This window comes from Pistacia vera, unplaced genomic scaffold (assembly GCF_008641045.1).
Source record: "Pistacia vera cultivar Batoury unplaced genomic scaffold, PisVer_v2 Contig586, whole genome shotgun sequence".
NCBI classification, from domain to species: domain Eukaryota; kingdom Viridiplantae; phylum Streptophyta; class Magnoliopsida; order Sapindales; family Anacardiaceae; genus Pistacia; species Pistacia vera.
The window spans coordinates 528,339-553,242 of NW_022196430.1; the positions used below are offsets into that span (position 1 = coordinate 528,339).

A 24,904-nucleotide genomic window follows, 5' to 3' on the forward strand; every position below is an offset into this window, starting at 1 on the left:
AGCCCCAAATCAATTGCTCATTCAACACAAAAGAACCCTAACAATTTCAGACTAAAATGTAAGGAGTGATGATGACGTACCTGGATCGAGGAATGGAGCTATCGTCAACAAATGAAGCTATCGCCGTCGATTTCCAGCGAGGAACGGAGCTGCCGTCGTCGATTTCCGGCGAAGGAGGAAGACATCGTCGATTTCACAGAGTTCAAACGCGATTTGGGTGGGATTTCAGAGAGAACAGAAGACAGAGTTGAAACCGTTACAATCTTCGCAAAGAACTAAGAGTTTGTTTAGAAATTTTCGTGAGGAAAATGGAGAAAGAGAAGAACTGAAGATTGAAGATTGAAGAAGACGAGAGAGGGGCGTGAGAAGAGAAGACTGAATCGCGTTAAGGATTTAGGTTTTTAAATGGACCGGTTTTTCTGCCGGTCCGGTTGGACCGACGGTTTAGTGATAATATCCGGTTTTTAACCGGTTTAAAGCGGTTTAATGTTTATAATGGTTTTGAGAGTGAACCGAACCGGACAGGTGACCGGTTCACAGTTCAACCGGTTGAACCGGCCGGTCCAGTCCGGTTTTTAAAACAGTGCTTTTTTTTAGATCCTAGGTTTAAATTATCCGTAGTTAACGGTGTAATTACTGAGTTAGACCATTATTTAGAACATGATTATACGTCTTATTTGACTGACTTTAAACACAAATTGGATAAGCTTTTTTCTTTATATGAGAACAGGTATAATGGAAGTGGAAGTGGAAGTGGAACATCTAGGAGAGGCGATCAGGACCTTGATGCAGCCCCCCCTCAAGGATCGAGCAAGTGGGCGTATGTGGAACGTGACGCAAGCTCTAGCTCCAGCTCGTACATACATAGACCAAATGAGATGACTCGCTACCTATAGGTGAACCTGACCTTTATGACGATGAAGGAGCAACTTGACGTGGATATTCTTCAATGGTGGAACTAACATGAAAGTCGATTCCCCATTATATCCCAAATGGCACGTGACATTTTATCTGTGTCGGTTTCTACAATTGCATCCAAGTCAACATTTTCAACGAGTGATCGGATTGTTGAAGACAGAAGATGTTCTTTAACCGATGAGATGATTGAAGTGATAACATGTTTACAGGATTTGACTCATGCAGAAAGAAGACTACAACAGCACCTTGAAGATCCCTAACTACTCGAACTCTTTAGGAATACAGATTTGAATAATGTAACTAGTGTTGACGATGAAATTGAAGATGAATAATTTAATAAAAAAAATTATTTAATTGTTATTTGTAAAGCGTGAATGTGTGAAATGTGAATATTATATTTATGTTAAAAATTAAAATTAACTATTAATTTATTATTTTAGAAACTTACTAATCAACCCCTAAAAAATACTAAAAACCCCCTATAAAATTTCGTTTTGCCCCCAAAATATAAAAATAATTAAGGGGGGAAAAAAAATTATCCAAGCCCCATGGGACCAGTCCCGACCAGGCCTAAGGCCTGGTCCGAGTCCTGGTTTTTCTCATGGGCTTGGGATCGGTCACAGGCCCATGAGTGACTGGTCCCATTTGGGACCAGTCCCAAACGGGCCTAGGCTTGGGCTCGCAAGGGACCGGTCCCTTGCCCACCTCTAGTATAATACTTCCTGATCATACTAAGTTCAGAGGTATTAATACTTCCTGATCATACAGACTTTGTTAGTCTCCTAGGGGTGCATGAAACACACATAGGTAAAGCACTCATGACAGTGTTTTGGGACGTTAGTATCTGGGTCCTTGTATCAGGAAAAATTGAACAACATGCAAACAACAGTAGGCTGGGAAACCTAGCTCAAGTGCCAAGCTCATACAGAGAATTTCAAACTTTTTAAAAGCTTAATTTTTGTGCTGTCAAGTGAATGCGTTATATCAATACCTAAGTCATTATAAGATCCAACCAACAAGCTTACCAGCCACCATGCCTCGAAAAATAATCATTATCCAGAGATATAGCTAAAGCAACAGTTACAGCTCTCTCCAACAGGTTTAAAGGACAAGCAACTTCCAACTCTTGAATCTGCCAAGGGCAAAAATATCGTATTAATGGATTTAAAATACAGGAGAATCATTTTTCTGGTGCGGTGCTTACGACTCAGCAGGGCCAGTCTTGGACTAGGAATCAGCATTCCCAAAACGGATCAAATATTGACCAGCATCCGTAAAGATCTGATTTACATTGAGGGAAAAAATATTAAAACAAAAAAATGATATCACAACATACTATATTGGAAACAAATTCAGTGAGCAAATCATTCCAAGTAGAACAAGACAAAAACAAAAACATGTACACTCCAAAACTTGTCTCTTTAAAGTGTAATAATTTTAAACCAAACAAATTATATACAGTTATGACAATATAAGGAGAGAAAAAACAATGTTTAAAGGCCAGCATGTAATTAATGGTATAACGTCTTAGAAGGAAAGGAGTGAACCTCAAAACTGAAACCTCTCTAATCATGATCTATCTCAGCCAACACTTCCCCATTTATATCCTTCAAAGTAAATGTCCAATTCTAGAAGCCCGGATTTTCAACAACTGCAAACTACTTGTTCCTACAAATAACACGATAAAAAACTTTAACGATTTAGATGATGCAGAATAAAATTAAAAAAATGAATTGAAATCTTGCACATGAAGACAGCCAAATAGTTCAGCATGAAAGTCCAATAAGAAAGGTCAGAAGTGGGAACATTTATTGGTCACGTAGACAAAGCCTGAACTTTCCATTGGTTGGGGCAGTAACAAAGGACTGAAAATGTTAATATACTCGAGGTATAAATCATAAACCCTCCTCCACAGATGCCATCCTCTGTGAACCACACCAATTTCCTAGTGAGGAGGAAATACAGGCATCATAAATAACCGAAATGCAGTATAGATATTTGAAATTTCTTAAACCATCGCAATACCGAACTGTTTAATTCACATACCTTACGTTAATTTCAGCATAAATTGAACTGGTTATCCACCAGAAAGGCCTACAAACCTGAATGTCGTAAAACAAAACCTTAAAGCTGAAACAGCAATTTATCAAAAACTAAGCACCTAGTGACTTGTTGCACCAGTTCAAAAATAAATATGCACAAAGTCCTCACCCTGGAAAGTTCATTACACATAACATCAGTTATGTAAGCAAAAGGGTGCCTCAGGCGAAGCAACTGCAGAAAATAGCAGAAAGCATCAGCATATGAGATTTCCATTACATAAACTAATCAATTCCAAACAAGACTATCAAGTTTATCCAGTAGTATTCATCTTAAAGCTAACAATGAAGTTGCTATATATGACTCCATGAATAGTGCAGTCAAGAAACAATAAAGTTTACCAGCATGCTCAAGCTCATAAAAATGTTTAAACTTATGATGTAACATATTTATGACCCAAACACAAAACTCTGGGCCTGTCTACCACTATGCCATGTATATTAACATGAATCACTTGCTATTCGATTTCTTGGCTGCAACCCATGTAGGTATTCCCTTATTCCTGAAAATTCACACATACTCTAGCACCCATAAACACCAGGTAAGATGAGGCAAACACATCAGGCAGTTTATTAGACTGTTACACTAAAAAGCTTTTCTGTTTATAACTTTAATTCGATATTTAAGAGTTCAAAAGGATAGGAGGAAACATATTGGGTACTTACTGATTGAGGATAGCATACATCTACTACTGCGTAATGGTTCTCCTAAAATGCCAAAACAAGTAATTAGCAATAAAGGCACAGATATGACTCTAGAACACTAAAAGAAAATAAAAGGACTATGCTAGAAAAATTCAAAGTAATAAGGGGGACAATCAAGTCAAACCAACACTTATTTCATTATTGAACCATGAGTAAAGCTCAAAATCACAAATCAATCACTAAAATCAAACAGCACAACAGACAAGCAAAATACAATGACATGCAAGAAAAACAGACAAGCAAAATACAATGACATGCAAGAATCAGCTCATAGGAGTCTTAAAACTCATTTTACCAAAATGAGAATTTCTTAAATTCCAAGTGAACCATTAACCAACCAGCCATATGACCAGGTATATGGGTTCTTGACATAAGTGCCAATATCAAATTTAATTCCGAACTCAAAAAAAATATGTATATAAAACACAAAATGAAAAATAAGTAACAACACAGATAAAATACTTGTATGATTCAAGGGCAACCATGGGTGCAAACAAGAATCAAACAGATCTCAAAATAAAAATTGAAATATAGCTTTCCATACAAGAAGACCGTTGAAGAAAAATTTCCATGTTTGCTTCAGTAAAAAATCACATAATTTCCAAGAAGTATTTGATCTAATACTTCATTCTAAAGTTAAAAGTAAACAACGCAAATGAACATCGTGGTACTTCAAATGCCTTCTATTTAATTTATGTAATACCAATGATAGTAGAGTTTCTATCCAAAAAAGAAAAGTGGGCATTTTAAGCAATCTTAAATTTGAGGTATAACACTATATGCCATGAAATTATATAAGGGATGGAAGGAAGGATAGAAAGAAAGAAAGGAAAAACTAGTAGGGGAAAATCTCACCTTCTCAAAACCAAGTACAAGATTGGCCCACTCAATGTCCCTGTTAATCAGCAAATTGAACCTTGCAAGAAGAGATGCAACCAGGACCTAAAATAATCAAGAAATGATAAATAATATAGTTAGGTATACTTACAGACTAGAAAATGTAAAATTTTAATGAGTTGAACCCAGATGAACAATTACAGACGCTAGAAAGTGAATGGCAGTATACTGCTTACTTGTACTTGACAATTAGTACTCATGAAGAAACCATGCTTAAGCAAAATTATACAAATACGTAGAATCATGCATGCACGCATATGCACTAATAAAGTTACACACTCTTGACCACAACCAAGCTTCTCATTACATTAATAAGATCCACAGAGCATGTATATGATGGCCATTTATCCAAACGTTGTAAGGTTAAAAACACTCTTGACCATAACCAAGCTTCCCATTTGTAATATAATAAGACACAACCCACTTATAGAGCGTCTCTTTATCTCAATACAGTAACTGAACCATAGAGCTATTCAAACTCAAGAATCACCTAAATTTGGTGTCATTAATGTTGGTCTGGCAACTCAAATCAAGAGATGACTTTTTCATTGATTTATAACCTATTAAACTACCAACAAAGGCACCCAGGCACAGAATTGTCAAATTATTGACCATGAGTCTGATTAAGATGAGCTTTGCCACAACAACGAAATCAACAAATTTGGTCCCAACTACAGGCCCTAAATCAACGTCACGTAACACTTAATAGAACCAAACAGATAATCTGTGTATGTCAAAGCCCATATTAACATAATGCTCCCCACCCCTCCAACCCCTACATTTCCCCAGTGGCAAAACTGAAAACGCAAACACAGGCACATGATTTCTATTAAAGGATTTACCTAGTTAAATAAAGAACATGTGATTAAAAACTGAATCAGGATGCATTGCTAAACATAAAAACAAACAGAGGTTTTTAACCATCACAATGTAATGATGGAATAACTGTAATGATTATAAATTTAATAAGCTGATTGCAAGACATGTTCATCCAAGGAACAAAAGAGCATTCACACTGTATAAAGTAACCATAACAAATCAAGCAATACAATCATCTAACAACAACTTTAAAGCATAAGAAAAACAAATTCACCTCCTCCGGGGATCCAGGTTCCAGAAAACCAGTGACAGGCTGACTGACTGGAGGTTGACGGAGAACTGGTTTACCCTGCTCATAAGGATTTTCTTCTGGGACAGCAGAACCTGAAAACCATCTTCCCTGCGGCCTAGCATCAGAAACTGGTTCACCATAATTCTCACTCGTAAAAACTTTTCTTCTTCTTTTTTACTCTAGACTTTTCCAGTTTATTATCAGCAACCCATAACTGTGCAAGAAAATCTCTGTCCAGCTGAACCGCATTACCACTGCTTCCAAAGAATCGTTTTAACTGCACAGAGTTTCACTTAAACCTCCCTAAAACATCTCTCCTTATAATCGAATCAACAAAAAACCCTGCTTCTGCTCAAAAAATCTTGTTTCCAAGCATTCCCTATCAAAGACTCCAACTTTTGCAGAGTTACAAATACCCTTTTGCTGTCTATTTACATTACAGCAAAATGCAGAAACTTTCTCAATGGTTTTACCAATCTTGGAAAAAGAACGAAACCCCATTGCCCCGTTGACCTGAGAAACAAAAACAATAAACAAACATAACCTATGCAATTTTCCCATTTCTTTATTTAAGTAAATAAATAATAAAAAATGAAACCATTGTCGCAATAAGAGTAAAAAAGAGTAGAAATGAAGTGAAGGCTGACCAGTGAGCAGTCTCTTTCTGGGTTCTTCTTCAACTCTCTTTTTCTTTTTCTTTTTCTCGCGTTGAATCGGAGCTTGAAAGAGACAGTTTTTCTGGGTTGAAAGATAATTGTTCGTTTCAGGTATTCGCTACTACCTATACCTGATAGTTGGGTCACTAGGAGAGAGCGCAGGTAAATACTAGCCCCTGAGTTTTGAAAATTTAACACTTAGGTCCAATAAAACTAGAAAAACCAACTATCGTCCCTGGCAGTGGCAGTGGCAGTAGCAGAGTGTGGGCCCTTGTTATAATGTGTGTCAGTGGCGCCGTTAAGTTATTGTGGCTTTAATTGAATTCGTTTGATGTGCTTTGAGGATTGAGATTCATTTGTGTTATGGTGTTTAGTTTTTGATTGATGGATTGTGAAATGTTGATGTTTGGAGTGTATTCTCAAGTGGGGTTATCCTAAAATTTTGGTTAGGTGAACGGGATTCTCAAGTTGGGATTTGGGATTGTTTCTAGAAAGCACTTTTGAGAAATGTACTTATTGCAGAAGCACTTATTAATTTTCTTTGTTTTAATTCATCTAATGCTTCTCAAGGTATTGCAACTGCTGTCTTGATTGCAAAATGTGTTTTTATCTAATTCAAACTCACTCTATAATATTCATACAAAGTGCTTTTGCTTCTTCTTTTCTTCATGCTTTTGCTCAATTAATTAGTTTATGAAAAATATGTCGTCTGTAACCTTTTTAAATAAACGATTTTTCGATAAGTTATAGCTAAGAAGAATAATGCAAAATGGCCTACCAAATTAACTATGCAGTTGTAATTAACATTTAAGCTTTACATGACTCTGTAAGATAATTAACTGTCCTTACAATTCTATTTTTCCAGCTTCATTACTTTCCATTTCAATCAGCCTGTGGAGAAGGTTATAATTTTTGGAGATCTCAAGTGCTTCAAGCTTAGAGATCCTTTGAGCTTGAGGGATTCATTAATGGGGAGAGACCTTGTCCTCCTTCAAAGCAGTCAAGGTTGAAGACTCGTCTAGTCTAGTAATTAAAACAATCTAATTCAGACTATTTTTCGTGGAAGAGAATTGATTAACTTTTAGTCAATTGGTTGTTTTCTTCAATATCATAATCTAAGTTTGGTCATGTAGCAAGTGATGAACTTCATTTGATGTTTAGAATACACTTCAGCATCGTTTTAGTGCAAAATCCAAGGCTAGAGCTATAGATACAATCTTCTGAAAAAGAATCATTCAGTATCAATGAATACGTTCTTAAAATGGAAAACTATACAGAAATATATATTCATAAATTGAATATTGTAGCTTCTTTTGCTATGGTAGGGTTATGATTTTCAGTTGTTCACATGGGGTCTGAGCGATATGAGAATTATTGAGAATGCATGTGAACATGAAGCTCTACGTTTCGAACCAGATTAATAAAACAAAGAGGAAACTATTGATAAGAAAAATTGGGAAACAGAACAAAAGGTCCTTACTACTGTATGATAAAACGACTCTGTTGGCTTAAGTAAACTAACAGGGCTTGAACTTCTGTTAACAAATAACACTCAATTTAACCTCATTGTAACAAGCGTTAACAACCTTAACATACTTTGACTGGACCAATTCTGGAACTGCTTCTTTATTCCAGATTTATTTTTGATATATTTTGATCTTGCTGCAGATTCCTTGATCTTCTATACTCCATTCCGTAACATCCTTTAAAACTGGAAGCTTTGAATATGAATCTGGGACTGGAACTGGAAAGAAAACAGAGCTCTCTGTCATGAACTGAAAACTGGAAACTTGGAATAATCGGGAAAGTTAGTATGAACTGAAAACTGGAAGAACAGAGTTCTCTGTCATGAACTGGAAACTGTTGATTCCGTAACATCCTCCCTGAAGCCAAGCAGTAAAAATTACGGCTGCAGCTTGCACACCAGAAATAGACAAATCCTTTCATAACAGCCACGGTCCAATCAGTTCTTTTCAAGGGACAAAATGAAGAAAAGGATATTTTAGAAGTTCACATGCCCCATGTGTATGTGGTTCTATTTTTGATCGATATCGTCGATACAAGACAAGTTATAAATAAAACCAACGAATAAACTACATATCCTGAACACAACATTTGAAGTCCATGGCTCAAAGGGCCATTAAAAGCCGGATTGGTTGATGTATACATAATATACCTCAAATAATTATGTTTTTTTATGAAATTATTTTTCAGAAAAGTTTGCTGAAGCACAAAATTTCATCTTTTGAAAAAAACAAATTTAAGGAAACTCTTTGAGGTTGTTGATGCCATAGAAACAAAATAATCAACAGAAGAAGATGAAGACCATTTGTTCTCTGTCTTTAGGAAATTTAACGGGGATTTAGCATTTAAGAGAGAGTAAAGACACTTGCCTCATCCTGGAAAGACTTTAGCTAAGACGATATAATATAAAACAGGAAGAATGCAGAAGACCTGGCCTTAAGAGGACCGTTAGAGTCGCCCATTCTGAAAGAAAGCTGGACCTGGCAGTGTTCTGCCCATTATGTGGGCTATGATGAGCTTTGTTGAATCTCGTCTGTTACTTCACTGTTCAACAACTCCTTGCTTGCTTTTATTCCACTCTTCTCTCTTCGGGCATCTCTTATGTCACTTTTCTCTCTCGGGCTCCTTTGTTCTCCCTTGCTTTTATTCCACAGCTCTTTTTTGACTTTCTCCGTTCATTGGGCTCTTCTCCTTTTTATTGGGCCGAGCCTGCATTCTCTTTGCAGCAAAACATGAACCCAAAACACAAGGTCACAAACCTAAGTACAACCAATTTGGCTCCTACGGGTTTAAAATTTTGAACGTTACTTTTTTGAAACAGGATAAATCCAACCTAGTAAAACCTGCAAATGATGAAGAGAAAAGGTGTCAATCAAAACCAAAAAGTCTCTCACAAAATTGGAGCAATAATAGATGTTTGTATTTTCATCATTGAACTAATTAGGTTAGATTCTAGTTTAATAATTCTTTGAAAACTTTATTTCTTATCACTATATATATACAGCTATTTAAGCATAGGTTTTACAGGATGCTGTGACATCCAGCCAAAGCTCAAGTCTACGAGGTCACATTCCAATTTAACAGGTTTGGCCCAAGACTTAACCCAAAAGTACCAAAGAATATATATTCTTTCACCAAATAGGTAATAGAATAGTACTAGAATTTTTTTGCTGGTACACTTAGGGGTGTTTTCTAAGTTATAAAGTTAGTCAAACTATTTATAAGCTCTAAAATTAAACTGACTTATTTGTTATAACTTTTTTGAATTTATAAGTAAAAAAAAAAAAAAAAAAAAAACCAACTTTTTTTTTTTTTTTTTTTTTTTATAAGCTAGTTTGACCAAGTATATTATCACATTATCCTTGTCTAATTTTAAAATTTCATAGTTCACCCTTGTTTGATGTAGTACCATTTTTAGTAATTTTATGATAAAATGTACTCCAAACACGTCAATTTCTTATCAATAATTTGTAAATACTATAACCAAACACATAATTGCTTAAAATTTCAAATGCTTATAAACTAAAATTAGCTTATAAGCACTTGTTGCTTATAAGCTAATTTTCATAAGCTCAAACAAACACTCTTTAATCCTACTCATCCATCTCAATGAATATGTACAAATCTGGACTACTGGATCTACTTGTAAAATTCTATATAAAGGCCGTTAATCTTAGGTTTAGTTGATTCTAAACATTGTATTCATTTGAGAACAATACAATAAAGTTTTTTTCTCTCCACTATGTGTTCTTATTTTTCTTTGAGAGTTTGTTGGTTTTTTTAGACTGGTATATTATTTGTGCATTAAGGCTACACGATTCTTCTAAGGTCGTGACTCGTGACAATATGTATCTATCTAGCATTGTGTAATTAGCCAATTACATCTCTTTATCAATATTTATCACACCCAATTGTCTCTTAATTCATCACACAAAATTGTATATAATTCAATATTGATATAACTTGTCAATTACATCTCTTGATCAATATTTATCACACCCAACTTCCATGAGACATAAATATCAATGTTAAATCTTTACCTTATAGTTTAAATTTTTATATTAGGAAATATATTAGCATAGTATTAATTATGTTATGCTTGAAAAATCATGCTGTTGTCAGTTCAACAAGTGCCTAAAAAACAAAGTGTACTTCTTGTCAAGCCTATACCGCCTTAAAGATATCTTATACCAACCCTATCTCATTTTAAGAGAAGAACGGATGAGAGTTTTTCATGTGTCAAGACAACTTGCAAAACACTCATTACATTGACCTCAAAGGTGTATAAATTGACATTTCTCTTCATAAAAAGAGGGGGGCTAGGCAGAAAAGAGTGGGGCAAAGATTTGAGCTTCATTTCATTATTTTTTCTTTGTAAACAAAACTTCTCTCCATTCTCTGTACGCCTTATAGGCAATATCATAGCAATAGTCAAAGAATAATAAAATCACAATAGACGTATGATTCGCTTTTGAATATCTGAACCACTATAACAATTCCTGTTGCCAATCTTTTATTTATGTTTTAACACTATATTCAAATCTTATGGATTCATCACGTGTAATTTCTGAGACTCTCTTAGCACTTTGCATGTGCGAGTCGTTGGTGTCCAAAATCAAGCATAAACAAATTAAAACCAAAGGTATCAAATTAAATTTACACCTTTCAAAAAGACAAATTAAAAAGATATATATGTTCATGTACTTGTGTATATATATTGTCACTTTAACTATTTTAACATATTATCATATTAGAGAAATTAGATTTTAACGATCACATATAATTAATTAAACCAAGTACCCTATGAGATATAGAAATAAAATTGAATTATACATTGGGTCACTTTATTGCAAACATGAACAGAGGATGTTTACAAATGTATTAGAGAAAGGAAGATCTATTGGCATGAGGTATAACTTTAGTCTCTAATATGATTTATGTGCAAAGATCTCAGCTACACATGCATACTCAATATTGGCCCAACCATTACGTTTATCCTTTTCCCTTTTCAAAAGAAAAGAAGATAAAAGGGGACACTATGAGACAAAAGAATCTGAGCCCACTTTTTGATTTTGTCCCACAAATGTCATACAAGAAGGCTCAGCCCACTAGATAAAAGATATGCGCGGCAAGTGAATATAATGGGATAAAAGAAAAAGACATTGACTACGTTCCTTTTGAAAGAAGAAAAATCTGAACTTTACCCATTAAAGGAAAAAGACATTACTAGGAACACTCGACTCAACACCCGGCTCTCAAGCTAAACAATAGAGGACTTCTCCAAAATTAATTTCATAATAATAATTTCTGTGGTTTATTGGGAAATAACAAATTTGCTTCGGCAATTAATTTATATGGTTTATTATCTTAACAAAATGCATTAATTGTATTAAATACAATTAATAATCAAATACTTTTATTAATAATAAGGCTACAAGTAGAATAATCATATTACATAAATCTCACAAGTTTATTTATAGAATACATTACATGAACATACAAAAACCTACTATTCTCTTGCATTAAACAGTAGTTGAAATGACAAGATCAAAGTGACACTGTCAAAAAGACGATCTAGTATTAGAAGATGAACCAGTTGTGAAGAGAATAGTTGTCTCATAATCAAGATAATCAATTTCTCTATGGTTGTCTTGCACAACAAAAGTTTTGCAATCCGATGCTCTAATATTCCCTGCTAATTTAGTTGCTACTTCTCTCATTGTAGGTCTCTTCTTTCCATTTGGGTTCAAGCATCTTCTTGTCAGATTAGCGACTTTCATAATCTCTTCTTTTCCACCCTCTTTTAGAACTCTAGTGTCAAGGACTTCGAATAGACGATTTTCTTCCATTGCACTGTGAAAATATGCCACTAAACTTCTATTCTCTTCAATGTTGGTTGAACGAATGGACTTTTCTCCAGTTAAGAGCTCGGCAAGAACTACTCCAAAACTATAAACATCACTTTTTTCTGTAAACTGACTTGATTGGAAATACTCTGGATCTACATATCCAAAAGTCCCTTGTACATGAGTAGTCAAATGAGTTTGGTCAACTGTAATAGATCTTGAAGTCCCAAAGTCGGACACTTTCGCTCGATATTTTTCATCCAAAAGTATGTTTGTGGACTTGATGTCTCGATGATATATAGGTATAGAAGCCCCTGAATGTAGATAGTACAAGGCACCTGCAACTTCGGTGGCAATACGTAAGCGCATTTCCCATGTAATTGGAAACTCTTCATTTTCCTCATGTATATGGTGAAAAAGAGTTCCATTAGGAATGAACTCATACACTAAGAGAGGCACTTCTGTCTCTAAGCAACACCCTAGTAATTTTACCACATTTCTATGATTAATTTGTGATAAAATCACCACCTCATTAATGAACTCTTCAACTTTCTTTTTATCAACTATCTTGGACTTTTTAATTGCAACTATTCGTCCTTCTGCACCATTCCCTTTATACTACCTTGACCACCTGACCAAGGATACGATTGTATTATAATTATCGGTGGCCTTTTTCAATTCCTTTGAAGCAACAATTTTGTTTTCACACATGTTTCCTTCATTATTGGAAGCCAAGCGCTGTTTAATAATAAGCCACCATTTCTTTTGAAGAATATTTGCTTCAACTTGATTGCTTTTCTTCTTTTTATAAACTTGTACAACCACCATGCTCCAATTAGAAGTAGCAACATTCCAACCGCAACACTGCAACCTGCCCACAAGCTCAGGATGAATATCAGTGTATATATTTATATGTATAACATATCAAGTTTTTGTCTAAGTGCATAGAACAATATTTTGATTAATAACTAAATAAAAAATAAAAAATTGTCAACAGCGTATGCATACTATGATTACGAAAGTTTGACTCAACGTTTTCTTTTCAGTAGTTCATTTAAGCTTTAGATGAGGAGCACTGAAATTCTTGAAATTTCTTATAAGGAGAAAGACTATAACCATGGACATATTAGAGCATACTATTTCTCGTTGTATTACAAATCAAGTCACCTGCACAATTAATTTAAAGAAGAAAAAAGATTAATCTTCCCTTCTTCAATTTGATTATGCATGAAAGTTTTGAAAAAAAATGGAAGGATTTGTACCTGAACATCCTTGGTAGTAGTCTGACCTTTGGTCATCGCAAACACATAATAATCGCCAGAGTTTAATTGTATTACATATTTGATCCTTATTACAAGTTGTCTGCGAAGGATTAAATAGCTCCACCACTCCCTTTTTTTTCCCCAGTCGAGGCTTACAGGAACAACTTTATCCCTCAAGACAGAACCAGAACGATTTGATAATAGGTAGTCCGCCTCGAGCCATTCTTGTCAGCCATGAAGGGCGACTTGGTGCATCCCTGAAGCTGGGGAAAATTGCTTAATATGTTCCACCATTAAACGTTTGATTGGAGAAAGCCTGCACCACAAGTCACAACAGCTATATCTTTTTTAGATCACAGTTACAGAAAGAGTGGCACTCACCGCTGGTATTCGATGGATCACAACCGAAGGCGATTAACATATTGTTTCTTTGAAATGATGAAGGGACTGCCTGACAGTTTTTGAAGAAATTTCTGGCTGTCATTTAAAATATTTCCATCATGTTGACAACAGCCCTTTGGCTTGAATAATATGGAAACCGTTCGAAAATAAACCGTATGATAGTTCCATATTGATGCTAGTTAAGAAAGCTCTGGAGAGTCAGAGAGTTGTCGCAAGTTACTTCAAACCACTTATTAAGTAGCAGCCTTCCCTATTCCAAAGGGATACCATATGCGGAAATTACCACAAATATCTTGGCATTTTTTATGTGATGCTTTGATAGGCGATAGCAAACAATGATCTGCAAATACACTAGAAGATGAAAAGCCATTTGTTTTCTGTTGTCTTCTGGAAATTTTTGAATGGAGATATTTCACCTAATTGCTCTTAAGAGAGCCCAATTATCTTTATGTCAAACCTCACTATCTATATATAAATTTATTTATTATTTTTTGTTGGTGTAACAGCAAAACATAACATTGGACAGCTGTTATTTCTTTTCCTTTTGGAAAATTAATAAAGATTTGATGTGATCAGCTCTTTCCCATTTTCTTCAGTCTTCCTCTTTAGACTCCTACTTATCTAAAATTAGAAATTATGCGGAAAGTTTGTGAGATAAAAATTACTTTGGGAATTAATGGTAAATTGTTTTATATGTTCACGGTTCACACACTTGATTGAGTGTGAACTCCTTATCTGATGGCTTTCTATGAAGAGAACTTGATCGGAAAAGTTACTGTATATATTAATTAAAAGAGCAAACGAGATTTTCCCACCCAAGTTTGCCTAAACACTTTCCACCCAAAAAGTTTCAAAATACCACTTTTTCATCCAAAGTTAATATTCCATTTACCAAAGCAATTCCCACAACAAAATTCTCTCCTCACCATCATTTGAACTTCTGGTCTCCTCTATACAAAACCCCTCTGACTTTGCATCTGATTTCTCACGATTGCTGGCCGACAAAACTAGGATTTCCTGTTTTAAATGATTTCTGACTGATTCCAACGATGAATATTCAATCGTTACACTATTCGATTCTGGGCTCCACTTTACAAAAACCCTTTTACCTGACTCCTAGTAACTCACCAAACTCCGTCTGAAAAGTGAAGTGTATTTTGGGTATAACGAAATATAAATGTTGGGTAGGAAACTGGTTTTTTGAACTTTTTGATGGGAAAGTGTCTTTAAGGCAAACCTTGGGTGGGAAAAGTTGTTTATTCTAATAAAAAAATATTCTATTCCAAATTATGAAACATGCTTTGGTTTATAATACTGAGTCAAAAGCTTTTAGTGTTCAACAAAGTCAGCTTATCCACAATATCTTTAATCTCTCCTTGTAAACAATATTAAGTGAAGGACCTCATTGCATTTCTCTTATTTTATTTTGACCTATTTATGCTTTACTGATAATATTCATGGGTTGCGAATCTCCTGTTAAGTGTTAAACAATGCTTTAATTTATTTGGTAAGAAAATTAACTGTTTAATGAGTATTAAGGTGATTGACTGGACTTTTAAGGGGCCAAACCTCTTCTTCTTCTTCCTTTTTTTTTTTTTTTTTTTTTTTTTTTTTTAATGGATAGTGATGAATTGTTATTCATATGTATAAAGGTTAACATATGAATTCAATATACATCTCATGTGGATAAAATAACTTTTGAATTATTGAATGAATTATGTCACCTATGTGATGTGTGAAGACGTGTTATTATATGCTTAATATTATCAGACTATGCAGAGAAAAAGATGAGAAAAGAGAGGCCTGGGCGGGCCGGTGTGGGGGGTTTGGTCCAAAGTGAACGAATGTCAAGAAAAAGGGATTATTGAACGAAATAGAGAACACAACGAACAAATAATATAGTATAAAACAAAACAAACATAAACAAAAAAATAATACGCACGATTACCCTGTTTACCCAATGTGGGCTACGTCCGTGAGTCAATTTATGCATAATCCTTACCTTCCGTTACAATATGAATTGCTCTCATCCTCATAACAAAGAAAATATGTTTATATACTATGGTTTAAGAGATTAAACCTAGTTTTACAAGGATTCCTATCCTAAGCCCACCCAAAAGAATTAAAACTAAAGAAATCCACAGCGGTATACATGGAAAAGCCCAAAACCGCCTACGGCTTGGGGCGCTGCCCCACGACCCTCGCCGCTCACGCGGGAGCGGACCCCGATTGCGTCTTCGTTACCTTTTAATGCTGAAGTAGTCGACAACTCACATTATTATATGACACTAAGTTGCCTTAAGGTGTTTAAATGAAATTTTGTAAATAATTCGGAAAGGCAAGCGTGCAAGATATGAGAAACTTTATTCTTGGCTCCTGGGTTAAGTGGAGTATCAAAAAACAAAAACCAGATCTTCTACTTAAATTACTGGAAAGACCCTTGATTCTAAACATTCGTTAACTAAGTAAGGACAATGGGTATATTTTATTTATTAGTAAGTAAATTATGTCACCTAAGGGTGTATTTGGTTGGGATTCCCTCATTATGAGGTAATGTCATCTTATATTACTTGATTATCATGTTTGGTTGTCAAGTAATAAGATTTAGTAATCTTCCAAACCAATAGTAATTACTGTTGTTTATATATGAGGTAATCTGATTCCCTCCATTTTTAGGCATTTTAAAATTATTTGGTAATCGTAATTTTGTACAATTTTACCTTTATTATAAAAATTTAGGACAATAATACCTCGTATTTAAATAATTTACAATAAATTGATGGACAATTTCACCTCATATTCAGATTTTAAGACAAAACTACTCTTGTACTTCAACCAAATTACCCAATACCACAACCACATACCACCCCCAGCCACCCAAGAGGATGCTGGTAGCTAGCCACCACACCTGTCGCCATGACATTCACCAAAGAGCTCACAATTAGCCAGATTTGTCATCGTGTGCCATTCGTGGTGGCGCTGGCGGTGGGTGCTGGTTGCCGATAGTACTTGGGTGGTGGGGGTAATTTTGTTACAAATTAAGGTCTATGACTTTGGTTTTTTTAGCAAAATTTCAAATTTAAGGTTTAAAAAAACTTTAAAAAAATTAATAAAGAAATATTATATTATATAAAGGAGGGCAATTTAGTATCTATATAATATACTCACCCATTTATCCTCTAACCAAATCAATTTATATACCTATCAATACTCCAACTAACCAAATACTTTCCCTAACATTCCCAGTAATCTTCAAGATAATCTATGTTCCATTAATAAACATATATAACATTTCTGAACAATACACCTAAGAGTATTTTGCCTTTGCATAAAAAAGTTGTTCCAAAGTTAGGATTATAACAACTTTAATTTCAGGTTGTATAAGTTTATTTGAAAGGTAGATTTTGATCCTACTAGACCAACAGCTTAGCTAGAGTGCATTAAGTCTTTCTGTCTGCAAGATGACATGAATTCAATGCACCATTGTGCATGCTCACTTGTAAATTTTGAGTGGGAGATAGACGGTAAACTTTGCTTAGGACTTTAAATTGTTGAGAGAATATCTTTTTTTTTTTTTTTTTTTTTTTTTTTTTGGTAAAAGGTAATTTACAAAAATGAAAGAATGTGTTCCCAAAAAGAGACCCCTACAAAAGTCATATTTACACACCAACTTCCTTAGACATAAATATCAATGTTAAATCTTACCTATAGTTTAATTTTTAGACTAGAATATATTAGCATAGTATTAATTAAAACCAAAGGTATCAAATTAAATCCTACCTTTCAAAAAGACAAATTAAAAAGATATATATGTTCACGTACTTGTTATCTATATAATAACTGTTTAATATTATCATATTAAAGAATAGATTCTACTATTACATATATTAATTAAACCAAGTACCTATGAGATATGAAATAAATTGATTATATATGAGACTTTATTGCAAACATAAACAGAGGATGTTTCAAATGTATTAGAGAAAGAAAAATATATTGACGTGACGTATAACTTTAGTCTCTAATATGATTATATCCAAGATCTCAGTTACACATGCATACTCATATTGGCACAACCATTCGTTTATCCTTGCCCTTTTTCAGAAAGAGAAGGTAAAAGGGGACACAATGAGACAAAAGAATCTGAGCCCACCTTTGATTTTGTCCCACAAATGTCATACAAGAAAGCTCAGCCCACTAGATTAAACATATGCGTGGCAAATGAATATAATGAGTGGGTGGGGTTCTGGTACCTTATATTTTTTGGAGAATTGAAACTTGAACCGTATAATGCAAGTTTCCAAAAAAGAACCAGAACCATAGTGGAGTTTCTCATTCAATCGATCGAAACCTAAAAGCATTTCGGTTCCTTTCCCGGGTACTCAGTAAAATTAATTATCCCTTATTAGTTTAAAAATAATAAAATACCTTAAAAGTTTACAAATACACCCCTACAAATTTTGATTACTCATTCATTTGTGCCAATGTAATTCATAACCTATAATTTTATTTATAATCATAGTTTATAATTAATATAGTAAATTGTAATTGATTAAGTAATATAAATTATATGTATGTTATTTAATTAAGCGATCATACTATAATGTAATGTTATAAATACTTATAATTATTTTAGTTTATTTAACAATATGTAATGTTATAATTAATTAAATTTATAAGTGACATATTAATGTAAATTGTAATGGTTATAATTAATTAAGTAAATACTATTTAATTATAATGTAATATTATAATTAATTAATTGTTTAATAATTTAATTATTTATAATATTTGATATAGAATACTATAATTAATTAAGTAATCATACTATAAATATATAAGGTAATGTATAATTAATTAATTTTTAATCATTTAATTAAGTAATTATATATAGTAATTCAATGTTTATATATATGTTATAAATTCATAACTAATTATGTAATTATTTAACTATGATGCTATAATTAATTAATGATCATAAATAATGTAATATAATAATGTTTATAATTTAATTGTAATTATTTTAACTATAATGTAATGCTTAAAAATTAATTAAATTTCATATTTATTAGTAATCATTTGTTTATAATGTAATGTTACATTAATTTTATATATAATGTCATAATCAATTAAATAATCATTTGATTATGTAATGTTATAACTAATTAGTAATCATACTATATGAATAAGTAATCATACTATAAATCTTTAATATAATATTAAATTTTTTATTTATAATAGAATATATAATTAATTAAGTGATCATTTATTATGATGTAATTTTACAATTAATTAACTAATTAGTAATCGTACTATAAATTTACTATAATGTTATAATTATTAAATTCTAATATTTATTAAGTTTGTATTATGTTTATAATAATAAATTAGTAATTACTATATTTATAATATAAGTCATAATCAATTAGTAATCATTTAATTATTTAATGTTATAATTAATTATGTATCATACTATAATGAATGTTATAGTGAATTAAGTAATCATATTAAAATCTTTAAAATATATATAATTAATTTTTAATCATTTCATTAAGTTTGTACTAATGTTATAATAAAATTATAATTGATTAAGTAATTATACTATAAATCTATAATGTAATGTTATAATTATTAATTTCAATTATTTAATTAAGTATATACTAAATGTTATAACTTATAAGTCAATTAATTAGTAGTAATCAATTATGTAATGCTGTTATTAATTATACTATAATCAATTAAGTAATGTTATAAATTATAATTAATATATAAATGTAATGTTACAATTGATTAGTATGATATTTAACCGGTAATAAATTTATTAATGTTTATCAATTTATCATATATAATTAATTAATTGCTAATTTACTAGAGATATACTTAGAACTTGATAATTGAAGTAAATAACTAAATATATTATATTCAATCAAATATACTATTTTATTAAAAATAATTCTTTTAATACATTAAAAATTAAAAACACTTTTATTGGATCATAATTCTATTATTCACTTAATTAATCAAACTTTAATATTATATTTATATTATATTAAAGTTTTTAATATGGTGTAATTTATATGTAATAAGTATAATTGTATTAGTATATTTATTAATTGGGTTATTCCAAAAATTACTTTTTCTATTTTATTTTTTTATATGTAAAATAATAGAAACCCCCCATTATTCATATTTCACAAATATTCATTGCAGTCCAGGTTCCAAAACAGTAAACAGTTTCCAAACGGTTCTAAAATATGTCCAAACAGTTCCAAAACATTTCCAACAGGGTACCCTTTTTCTAGGTTCTGTTTCTAGTCCGATTCCTCCACACACAAGAACCGGAATCGGACCGCACATGGTCGGTTCCAAAAAATTGGAACAGGAACCTACCCGCACAATGTCGCTTCCGGATAGGTTCCAGTTTCCGTTCCAGTTCTACCACTACCTTGTTCACCCCTTAAATGAGCTAAAGAAAAAGACATTGACTACGTTATTTTTGAAAGAAGAAAATACCGAACTTTACCCATTAAGAAAAAGACATTAGTTGGAACACTTGACTCAACCCCCGCCCTCAGGCTAAACAATCGAGGACTTCTTCAAAATTATTCTTATATAATTTCTATGATTTATTGGGAAATATCAAATTTGCTTTGACAATTATTCTATGGTTTATTATCTAACACAAATGCATATTTGCATTAAATACAATTAATAATCAAATACCTTTATTAATAACTAAGGTTACAAGTAGAATAATCATATTACATAACTCTCAAATTATCATAGAATACATCATATGGCATACAAAAACCTGCTCTTCTCTTGCATTAACAGTAGTTGAAATGCAACAATTTAACAATCACTTAGCTAATATCATAAATTCATTGCATATTAAAGAGTTGAAGATCAAATTTAAGAGAAAAGGGTGATATTTCAATATTTATACGGGAACATGACTGAATTGAATCGCTAAGAAAACTTCAGGGGTTTAATGTTATGGTGGTGCTGTCGGGAGCAGTTGTTGTGTGGTGGTTGTTGGTGGGTATTGTTGTTGTGGTGGTTACTGCCGGGGTGGTGGTTTGTTGGTGGGGCACTTTTGTTGTTGCAAATGAAATGAAATCTTGAGAAGGAGATGCGTTTAAAGCGGTGGAAGAAAAGGGAAAAGAAAGAAACGAGAGAAGAAAAAATTAAGGGTGTTTTAGTATATCAGTTACTTAGACGGAATTCACCAACAGATATGGACGTAAAGTGGTATTTGTTGTTTTAAACTTTTCGGGTACCAATTTTACTCTAACCAAGTTTGGGTGGGAACACGTCCTTCGGCCTTTATGACTTTATTCAACTCTTGTTGGATTAATTTTACCATCAAAATAGAAATACCTCCTGACATTTATCATTTTGTTAAAATCACAATAAAGAATAGGCAAAATCATAAAAATATATTTAAATATTTGTCAAATTATGTGAGAAAACTTCTTAATAATTAATTCAATATCATCTAGTAACTAACAATAAAAAATTTAATTTAAATATATTTACTTTTAATTTTTCTTAAAATCATCACACTATTAAGTATAAATAAATTTTTGTTGCAAGTTGACCCGCGGGTCAACCTGTACCCATGAGCTAGGGACGGGTGGTACATTTCCTACCTGTTCAAAAAATTTACCCATCGACGCGTACCCATTTGACCTGCAATCATTGCTACCCGAACCATACTTGCCCAGTCCGCCCTTTGCCAGGGTCTATTCATTACATTGTCACCTTGAGGTTTGACACTTCTCTCAGTTTCGAAAAATTTAACGCTATGATTCTCAAATGTTATTTATGTCTGTTAAATATAACGATTCAAAAAGTAGAAGTGGAGTTATATTTTGAATAAATTACTAGTGTTTTTTTATCAAATAGCTCAAATTTTTGGTCAAACAATAGAAGTTTTAGATAATAGTATTGTTACAACTTAAATATAAAAATGATAAATTGCTTGAACATAAACAAATTATTTATTCAAAATATCTTTTGACTCGCTACACCATTTAATTATAAAACCTTTATTTGGGGTATCAGCGTTAGTTTCTCAAAATGGGAGGGAAAATTAGTTTCCACCAAATCTTGAGATAGAATACGATTAACTCAAAATATGCGTATTGACTGTGGACCAAAAGTTTACAAGTCATTAACGTCTCCTATTATGTAAAACATCTTTACAGTGATACTCTATTAGAAATAAACTCTATATAATCATAAAATTTTTATTCTCATTTTGGGATAGTTATAATAAAAATAAATTACACATTATAATAATTATATAATTCTAATTCTCTTTTAAGGAAAGTTGTCTCTACACAGTAATAATTTTATGTATATCGTAGAAAAAAATATATGTTATGTTACTTTAAAGGTTAAGATGAAATAAAATATTTATCTAAAGTTATTTGATATAATTTTATGCTTTAGAGTTAATACCACATCTTTTAACTTATGAGTACATTACTGGTCTAGCATAGACTCTTCTTGTTAAAGCCAAAATATTTCTAGCGTCTCAAGTATGCTTAGAGCTTCTTGGCAAGATTTTTTTGTATCTCCATACTATCATACTTATGATTATTCCTTTCTATTTTTGTCTCATTGTGGCAGTGATTTCTTCTTCAAATAAGCATATGTGACTTGTTGTGCATTCTATGATTAAAAAGTTATTAATATCCATCTCGATTAGTGTAGTGAAGTTGTCAAATAAATCACTCAATTCTACTATGACTCTTTGATTCTCCTCCTCCACTTAATTTGTAACTTGCAATTCATCGATTTGGGGTCCTAATCTTGCAATATTTAACAATTGGCAATTGTCTATGCTCATGTCAATTGACCATGCAGCAACTGCATTTACAATTCCATCAAGGACACTTATATTGCTAGTTCCAAGACATATCTTCTATCCATTTCAAAATAAGCAATTGAAGTGGTGAATTTGAAATCTAATACTTTTAAACTTAAATTTAAATCCTAAACTGTATACTAAAACATGAATTATAAATAAATTTTTTTTGTAACTCACTCTATTAAATAATACCTCCTTATAGTATTAAAAATTAGTTAGTCCACCATTATGACTATAGAAGGTCTTACTGTATATTATTATTGTATGTTTGTAATTTCTTTCCTTATTGTTATCAAGTTAATGGATAGATTCCTCTTCATTTCTTGCTGTTTACTCTTTTATGTTCTCACAGGGAAAGCTTTTATTAATGGGTGTCAGTGGCGCTGGAAATTGTTAGTTTTTGTGGCTTTAATTGAATTCATTTGATTTGCTATGAGGATTGAGATTCATTTGTGTTGACTATTGAGTTTTTGATTGATGGATTGTGAATTATTGATGTTTGGAGTCTATTCTCAAGTGGGGTATCTATTCTCAGGTGGATGGGATCCTCAATTTGGGATTTGAGAAATGTGCCAGTTTGTTACATTTTTTTTTTTTAAATGTTATTAAGAAAAAATGTTTTAAGTTGAGTTGAGTGAATCAAACCGAATTGAATTTGAATTTGAAAATGTGTTTGATAAAATATCGAAAATTATTGAAGTTGGATAAAATATGAATAGTTGTTTGACACATTTTTTGAAAAGGTTTTCAAGACATAATAGTTGTTTGGTACATTCAAAAATATTTAAATTATTTTTAACCTCCTACATTTTTTGCATATCTAACACTCCCACAATAAAAGTTTAAAAATAAACTAAAGACCCAGCCACAAAAGAGGACAACCGATTGTCGGCCACCATCACTGGACGTAGTCACTAGTCGCCAGAAACAGAACACAACCGACTGGATCGGACTGGTCATGGTTGATATGGTCGTTTTGGCTAGATCTAACCAAAATCATGTTGTCGTTTTGGGCTAGATCTACAACCAAATCTGTCGTCGTAACGGCCAAATCTCGACTAGAATATGGTCATCGATGGCAAGATCTCTAGCCATGGATTTGGCCGTTTTTGACTAGATCCATCGTAGATTTGGTCAGAAACTACAGATCGACGCAGATTGTTCATATCCAACTGATTATGTACTGTTCGGCACCAGTGGCTGACGATGGTGGTCTGGGTGGATTATTTTCAGATTAGAGGGACAGAAAAATGAGAAGGAGAGAAAGAAAAATGTTTTTAGTTGAATAGAGTTAAATAATCTGAAACAAATCCCACCCTCTTTTCATTTTAGACAAAAAAAATATTGGGTTTCAGATTGGATTAGACCAATAAGTAAACAAATACATACCCCATTTTTTATTCAAATAAGATAACAAATAATGATTCATAATAGTGTAACAAACAAGGGCTTACTTATTGCAGAAGCATTAGTAAGCTTTTTCTGTTTTAGAATTGTATTCATCAAATGCTTCTCAAGGTATTACAAGTGTTGTCTTGATTGCAAAATGTGTTTATAACTAATTCAAACAAACTCTATATTATTGATCAAAGTGCTTTTCTTCATTCTTCACATCAATCATCAGATTCATTTAAACTTCAAAATTTGATTGACTTTTCGCTCAACAATACTACATACTTATTCATCAATTATTTAGTTTATAAACAAATGCGGTTTTGACCTTTTTAAATGAACGATTTTGCGATATGTTAAGCTAAGAAGAATATGCAAATGGCCTACCAAATTAGCAAGTAATTATAAACAACATGGCCTAACACTTCACTTTGCAATCGTAACTAACTTTTGAGCTCTAACTAACTCGCTAGATAATACGTCCTTCCATTCTATTTTTCTAGCTTCATTACTTTCCATTTCAATGAGCCTATGGAGAAATGTATAATTTTTGGAGATCTCAAGTGCTTCAAGCTTTGAGCTTGAGGGATTCATTATGTGAGAGACCTTGTTCTCCTTCAAAACAGTCAAGCTGAAGATTCTACTCTAGTGATTAAAACAATCTAATTCAAATATTTTTCGCAAAAGAACTGATAAACTTTAGTCAATTGGTTT

At 32.5% G+C, this 24,904-nt stretch overlaps 1 long non-coding RNA gene and 1 pseudogene across 1 annotated transcript; both read right to left on the minus strand.

Annotated features, from left to right (window-relative positions):
• Positions 1-2,802: 2,802 nt before the first annotated feature.
• LOC116109622 lies at positions 2,803-3,192 on the minus strand. Its single transcript, XR_004124785.1, has 3 exons — positions 3,130-3,192; positions 2,965-3,020; positions 2,803-2,863 (listed from the first exon to the last, which is right to left on the minus strand). It is a non-coding gene; the product is annotated as an uncharacterized LOC116109622 (long non-coding RNA).
• Positions 3,193-11,843: 8,651 nt separating this feature from the next.
• LOC116109631 lies at positions 11,844-13,554 on the minus strand (annotated as a pseudogene).
• Positions 13,555-24,904: the final 11,350 nt, after the last annotated feature.